The 8,065-nt window shown below is 37.0% G+C and overlaps 1 pseudogene; it reads left to right on the top strand.

Moving 5' to 3' along the window:
• The first annotated feature begins 1,161 nt into the window (after positions 1-1,161).
• Positions 1,162-2,161, top strand: LOC140514665 (palmitoyltransferase ZDHHC3 pseudogene; annotated as a pseudogene).
• The last annotated feature ends 5,904 nt before the right edge of the window (positions 2,162-8,065 follow it).

Here is an 8,065-nt window from a genome sequence, read left to right as displayed (position 1 = left end):
CCTGCTCCTTACCTTCCATTGGGAAGAAGAAAAAAGTAGAACAAAATCTGTGTAATAAGTATTCATACTCAAGAAAATATTTTCCCCTATTGGTTATGTACAGAAATACACATATCATTTTACATCTTGGTTCCATCACTTTTTTGTCAGAAAGTCGGTGGCACCTACTTCCCCAAAGTTCCCCTAGAATCATGATTGGTCATAGGACTGATCAAGGTTACCTGTCTTTTGAAATTGTTTGTATTTACAGGGTTGTTGTAATTACATAAATTGTTCTCTTGGTTTTACTCACTGCACTCTGCACAAATTCATGCATATACATCTCACCTAGCTTTCACTGAACCTATTCCATTCATTTCTTAGGAGGATTCCATTGCATTTATGTGCCATGATTCGTTGTTCAATTTCCCAATGGATAGACATCTTCTTAGTTTTCAGTTCTTTACCATGAAAAGAGCTACTATAAATATTTTTGTACATATGGATCTCTTATTGCTTTTTAAAATCTCTTTGGGATGAAAGTCTAGCGGTGGAATTGCTGGGTCAGAGGGTATGCATAATTTAGTCTCTTCTTGGGCATAGTTCCAAATTACTTTCCTAAATCAGCCCTCTAGGAATTAATAGCAAATGAGGCATAAAACAGAGAGAAATCTGTTTGACAAAGGTATTCACCACTATAATTTAGGAGATCCAGCTTGGATTTTAAAATCAAAGGGGGATTTCACTATAAGTAGAGAGGTGTTACAGTTACTTATATTTGTGTGTAACAATCTGCTTTTTGGACTAACCTTCAAATCATTGCTGGATCTCATTAATCCAGTCCAATACAAATAAAATAAAATGAAAAAAAAGCGTTTATTATGTGTCTGCAAGCACTGTGGCAAACATTGGAGATACAATTAATAAAAAAAACTCCTTCAGGGAGTTTAAAATCTAAAGGGGAAGACAACACACAAAATAAGGCAGGAAAATAGAAGCAGGAGCAAGGGGACACCAGGGGGTACCTGGTATGGGGGCATCTTGTTGTGTGGAGCTGAAACTAGTCAAAGGGCTGATCTTGCCACCCCTCAGGCTGCTGCCACTGCCTCTGCTGCCTGGAAGCCCAATGGGCTGCTCCTGCTCCCCACTCGAGTCTGGATTCAAGTATAGAAATAAAAAACTATGATTTTTTCTCTACTCCAGCACTTCAGAGATATTGAGAGGAAACTTGAATATCTCCATCCAGAGAATTATATCCTTCCTCCTCAACAGGGTTCTCTGGGAAGCATATGGGTTATCTGTGATGGCTGGAGTATTGCATGGGCTGTCATTACTTGGCTGCTGGTCCTATAAGTAGATTCTGTGTTCCCCCTTGTCATGCTAATTCCATCAAAAACCTATATTTAGGAATAGCATTCAAGGTTCTTGCTTTCCTGGCTCTGGTTTCCCATTTCCAGGTCATTCTGTTGGATCCAGACACATTGTTCAAAGGAAACGTCACCAAAAAAAATCATGAAAAGTTTACAGTTGAAACCAGGGCAAGTAGTATCCAGGTGTCCAAAGTGTTGCAGCATCAAATCTGACAGAACCCATCACTGCAGTGGAAGAGATGCATTGAAAGATGGATAACCACTGTCCCTGGGTTAATAACTGTGTGGGAAAGAATAACCAGAAGTTCTTGCTTCTGTTTATAGTGTATATAGCACTCATTTCCCTGTGTGTATACCCTCACATGGTGGGATTTCATTTCCTGTAGACTGTATAGAATGCCCCTCTTTTACCCCTCCTTCCATGGTGATTTGCCTCATCTTGTTGTGCTTGGAAGCCCACATTTTCTCATCTTCACATTAGTAATGTTTGGAACCCAGGTACATTCCATCTATACTGAGGAAACAGGCATTGAGAGGCTCACAAGTGAAGATCTAACTTGGGAGAGGACCCTCAGTTGGGAAGGGATGAAAGTAGCTTTTGGAGGCAGTTTCTTACTAAGCTGGTTTAAACTTTTCTGGTCCTGAAAAACAAGATGGACCTAGTTCTTGCAACATCAGGACTAGGGATGGCATCAGGAATCACAGAAAGGTGCTCAGAAGAGTTTGGTGAGTTTGAGGAAGTAAAGGCAGAAAGAGGCTCATGCAAATGTTACCTAGATGTTGAAAGAGCCTTCAGCCCACATTTAATGTAGGTAGTATTTGAATTTTTCCAATTCCATGTAAAGACAATCTCCAATATTTTATTTATTATAAAATTTTGAGTTCCAAATTTTCCCCCTTCACTTCCCCTTCTTTCCCCTCCCCAAGATAGCATGCAATGTGATATAGGTTATACGTGTGCAAATATGTAAAACCATTTTAAAAGAAAACCAAAAGCAAGAGAGGAAAAAAATAAAAATTTTACACTTAGACTTTAGCTTAAGGGACTTCTCTTAGGTTGCCCTTAAAAACCTCCTTTTGGAAATATTGCTTTTTAACCCATTTTTCTCCCCTTCTTTCTCTTGAAAAGAGAAATATACAAACTTTCTCTGGAATTCTCTGAGAATGTGGTCTAACATTTAGAGTATGGCATTTCCCTGTAGTGCTGGACACCGAGCTTTCTTTTTGGCCATCATTCTAAGTTTATCATCAGCAAAATGGATCTTGGAATCTAACTCCTTTTCCCTTTGTTTCTCTTGGGAAATCTTCCCTTCTAAGGGACAAGTTGGGGCCCTGCTCCCAGGTCTTGGAAGTTGAACTCACAATGACTAAAGGAAAACCCAACAGGAGACAATGAAGGAAGGCAGAAATGGGCAGAAAGAATTAGGAAGGTGAGGGAGGAAGAAAGGAACTGTATAGTTAAGTTCAAAGCCTTGACTTTCAAGATTTGTAGGCCTTAGTCACATCCTTGACTTCTGGATGTTGGCATTAAGACTGGTTGGTCTATAGCAGATGAAAGTTAGTAGATAAAAGTACTTCCCCAAATGTAAAAGCATTTCAGAGAAAATTTTCTATTACAGGGGAAAGAAAAGGCAGGGCAGGTCAAGATAGTTTCCTGTCTTATGTTTTTATGTACAACTGCCTGACTTCCTCTTATCCTGGACTCAGACTTACAGAAGTAAACTTTTCAAAGACTGTATGTGCAGAGGTTATCACAACTACAGAAAGGGAATTCCCACTATTAGCTAAGTTTTTAGGAATGCCTGGCTATTAATTGGCCCAAAGTGAATGCACCACCAAGGTGGAATATTTGCTTTCCTATCTCCAGTGTCAAGGCTAATTTAAAAGAAGACTCTACTCATTAATTCAACATGTACAATATAAAGGAGATTAATATATGCATAGGTGCACTGACATATATGTTTCACACTAGGAGTACAGCAAAGGAAATCATTCAACCATAGGTGATTATTATTGATTAATCAACGGGGTTTTGACTAGTTTGGGTATGTGCAAAGTAGAGTGAGTTGAAAGTCCAGTTTCTGCCCTCTATCAAGAAAGGCATTGGGAGGAGCATAGTACTCCAGCTGAGGGAGGTGGAGTCAATCAAAGCTTGAGGTAACAGCATGGGGATGAGTTTGGAAGTGGTGAGCTTTTCTTGGGAGGGCCGCTTGTTATGTTGAGTTAAAATAAGGCAGAGCCAGCAGGTGCAAAATAGAGTGAGATCCATGATCACTCAGATATTTGGCCTAATTATCTATTCAGAAAAATACGAAATTGATAAAGAGTACCTACTCTCCAGATTATAGCATGTATTTGAGTTTATATAGAGTTTATTCATCAGTATCCATTCATATCTTGGAAAAACACTGAAAATGAAAAATCATCTGGGCCCATTGATCAGAATGAGAACAGGTTAGACTGCTTTTGAGAAAATACACAGTTCTTTGAACAATTCCAACTTGCCATATGAAACAAATCCCATCTTTTGGACTCTGATATTCTTCCGATAGTGTTATATGACTGCAAGTTAGAGAATGCCATAGCTTCTAAAGAACTGAAGGTGGAAATCACATAAAAAGCAATGGAAAGACATGTGGTGGATGTTGAAATGCAACAAAGGAAAGGTATGAGAATTATCATGGAAGAGATGAATGATCGTGACAACAACAAAGGAAAATTAATGAAGAGCCCAAATGCTCCTTTGGTATTCTCATGATGTGAAAAGAACAGTAGAAAGGCCCCTGCAGAAATATTTGGAGAACTTATGAGAAAATATTGTGAAGTCATGTTAAATGAGGCTCAAATGAATTGTAATCTGTATCACTGAAGATAATACATATATTGGTGGAATTGCTGGAGTACCTTGAGCGGGAATCCTCTTATTGATCTCTCCTCAAGAGGAGCCCAGAACTTTGTGCTGTATGAATATATGTGCTAGCATTCAATTGAGATTGAACCTTTTTTGGTAAGAAACCCCATTATTCTTTCCAATATTTCATGAACATTTTTGAAATCTCATCTTCTACAACTTACTCTTTGGTTGTGTTTTCAATTTACTATTACTAACAGTTAGTTAAGATACTAATTTAATTATGCAGCCTTGGGCAAATCACTCAACCTCAGTTTCTTCATCTGTAAAATGGGGATTTAAGAGATTTCACTATTTCTCAGCTTGTTTAAATGTGACCATCCCTTTAAAATGTCAGAAATTACCCCCCACAGACACATACACACAAAAGCATTTTTGTTGTGTATTTTCTTGCAGATTAATCAAGATAAAAATGCCAATACTTGGCATGCATATGGATTTATTGGCTCTTATCATAATTCCTCAGAACCTGGCTAGCTTGTAATCCATATACTGGAGACCACAAAGATCCTTTCAGCTCTAAAATTCTATAATTCAACATTGAGATCACATGAATGTTTGATTGTATCCTGAATTAATGTACTCATATGTTCCTATGCACTCTCTACTTGTTTCCCCTCCAAATACATCTTGAGAATTTTTTTTTAATTCTGGAATAATTAATCCACTCTCCTTGCAATGTTTTCCTTATTTTAATAAGTAGTCATTGGCTGTCAGCAAAGCTTCTCTAACAACAATGAGCTTTGTCTTTGACAAAGACCCCCTCCAAAAAAGAATCTTAAAGAAACAACTAAATATTTGTTAGTAATTGAAGGACTAGATAGAAAAAAACAATCAGATCTCACTGTCCAACTATCACAAGTGTGTCACCTTTAATCACTGTTCTCCCCTTCCCAAAAAAAGATAACCATATTCTAGTTTGTCTTTTTTCCAATTCCCCTGGAATGAAGGTGGTAGGTTGCTGGATCTTTTCATGTTTTTCCATTGCTCTGGGGAGAAGTGTCACAACCTTTCAATCACAAAGAAATTATCTGCCTCTCCATTTCTCCCATCTTCGTAACCTTTCTTTGAAGCAATAGCAAGAAATTGCTGAAAATAATGTTAGGACATTTGCATTCTAATTCATTTTGTTAGTGATTAATGGATAACTTGGAGAGTCACTGTTCCTTGGTAAATAAGGGTCAGAATTTTTAAAAATTAATGAAGCTTATCGAGTATGGCAGCATACTGGTCTTACAATGTTTGCAGAATTCCCTCTGCCTTCTGGTTTCAGGATAAAAATAAGAGGAAGAAGAAAATTGAAAACCACCAAAATTAAGATAATTGTCAACTAGTGTATTTGGTGCATTTTGCATTACTTGATTCAACATTTCTGTCGTTACTAATATTCTTATTTCTCCCTTTCAGGCACCTTAAAGAAAGACCAAAACCTTTCAGTACACAGTGGAATCACTGGCTATTTTTGGGATTGCAGGCACAGTAATGTTCCAGTAAAGAATACTGTGGAAGCAAGACAAAGTCAGAAAAGTGAGCCTTCTCAGTCCTCCCCAAAGCATTGTATGTAGACAATTACCATCTCGAAGATCTGCCCTGTGTAAATATGGAATTACATCTGAAGGATAGTATGGTGGAGCAAAAAGAGAAGGCTGGCTTTGGATTCAGAAAAAAAAATATGTTCATGCCCTGCCTCTAGCAAAAACTAAATGAGTAAACATAATCAAGTTACTACCTCTCCATCCTCTAGACAACCTTCTAAGATGTGAAGTTACAGATCAGTTGCTATCTACATTAGTGGAGGGAGATTCCACATTGGGATATGTGCACATTGATAAAATCTCAAGTCCAGATGCTTATGTATAGTTGTTGTTTAGTCATATCTAACTTTGTGTAACTCATACATTTTGTCCATGGGGTGTTCTTGGCAAAGATACTGAAGTGATTTGCTATTTCCTTCTCTAATGTGTCTCCATTTTGGAGATGGGGAAAAGAGGCAAGTAGCTGTGTGCCCAGGGTCACACAGGTATTAAGTGCCTAAAGTCAAATTTGAACTCAGATCTACCTGACTCCAGACCTGGTGTTCTATTCACTGTGCTACCTAGCTGCCCTTTATGTACAGTTATTATTGTTATTTTTCTTTGAATTTCTTTCTTTGGCATTTATGGTTTTTATAAATTTAATACACAGTCTGAAATATGCAAATTTTAACATGCATGAAAAATGAAATTGAAAGAGCAGTAGAATGATTAAAATATTTAAAAAGAAATCCCAGAACTTATCTTAGCAATAATGTTTCTTATTCCACTTTTAAAATGGTGGTAAGAAGAGTTTACTAGTAGTGCAGCGAGCCTAAGACATGAGGCAAAACTTCTAAAAGCTTTATGAAAAAGTGGACACAAAACATCTCTGAATTTATTTACCACGTTTAACGTAGAGAAAGAGAAAATTTTCTCCCAAAATGATACATGCTTGAATTAAAAGGTTATTTAACAATCTTGCTACATTGTTTCTTGTAGCCAGTTTTTTTGTCAGACTTTTAAAAAACTTACACACTTACTGTTTTCCATATCTGTTTGTAATTAAAATGGTCCCCTTCTCTCGTTATTCTCAATATCCCTAGACCTAGAAAATACAAATCCCTAGAGCTAAGTACACTTAGGAGTTCAACTTCAAACAAATGTTTGTGGATAGCTTAACTAAATCATAGGAAATAGAGACAGAAAAGATTAAATTTCTTTTTGAATTGCCCTCTGACTGATTTCATCTAGGTCCTGGGAATAGTTCCATATTTGAATTTGCATGGAAGGAAATGGAGAATGGACTAAAACCTTCACTTCAGAAGAGCTCTTTAGTGACTATTCTTTGCCAAATTCAGCAGTGCCTAATGCTTTTTTCAAATGATAACTCTTTAGGAGTCAAGTGAATGCACCCTAAGGCTGTGTACTTTTTCTCAGATTACATCATTTACTGAGCCAATCAGTTTTGCTTCTTTATAAAGTATGACATGACATGCAAGTCAACTCTGTCTGGTAATTTAGGAATAAAAGCATTACTTACAGATTCTAAGATGGATTATATATAGAGGACATGCCCCATATTAAAATGATATGCTTACTTTCAGAATGCTGTGGAGGGAGATGACCATGATAATTACTATATTAACATACTGAGTTTGTAGGTAAAGGAAACTTACTTTGATGGAACTGTGATGTGGATAACAACTCATTCTATACCTTTTCCATCTATATAATCCTTGTCTATGCACTCCCATAAATTCTTGAAAGCAAGTCCATACAACAAGCTAAAGAATGTCTTATAGTCCCCCTGGCATAAAAAGCAGTGGAGTACAGGTTAAAAACCAGTCATTTTATAGTATATTATTCTGAATAATGCTTAAACACCAATCATCAGGGATCCAGAGGTCAGCAGGAAACTGGGGAGATTCTCTATAAGGATGTGAGAGTGTTGTGGCAGATGACAACAGAGTAGTCATTATAGGCTGGAATATGGAGTAGCACTGTCTATTTTGTGTATATGTTATGTTAAACAATTGTTATTGCATACTCTTGAAGTGATTAAAGAAAAATAACTCCTTGGTTCTAACTTCATTAAAATTACTTTAGCCCAGGGAACAGAATTGTTTAAGTGATTATGAACCTCTTAAGAAGCCAGTATAGTTTGGTTTCCAACTCATTCCATAACCTGATGTAATAAGAAAAAGCACTAGAATGAGAGTCAGGAGACTCTGGGTTCATGTTCCATCTTTATAATTATCTGCCTAGATAACTACTATAAATCGCTTAACCTC

The sequence above is a fragment of the Notamacropus eugenii genome, chromosome 7 (genome assembly GCF_028372415.1).
Source record: "Notamacropus eugenii isolate mMacEug1 chromosome 7, mMacEug1.pri_v2, whole genome shotgun sequence".
Taxonomy (NCBI): domain Eukaryota; kingdom Metazoa; phylum Chordata; class Mammalia; order Diprotodontia; family Macropodidae; genus Notamacropus; species Notamacropus eugenii.
Note: the sequence above shows the minus strand (reverse complement) of the source record. Positions and strands in the feature narration are given on the sequence as shown.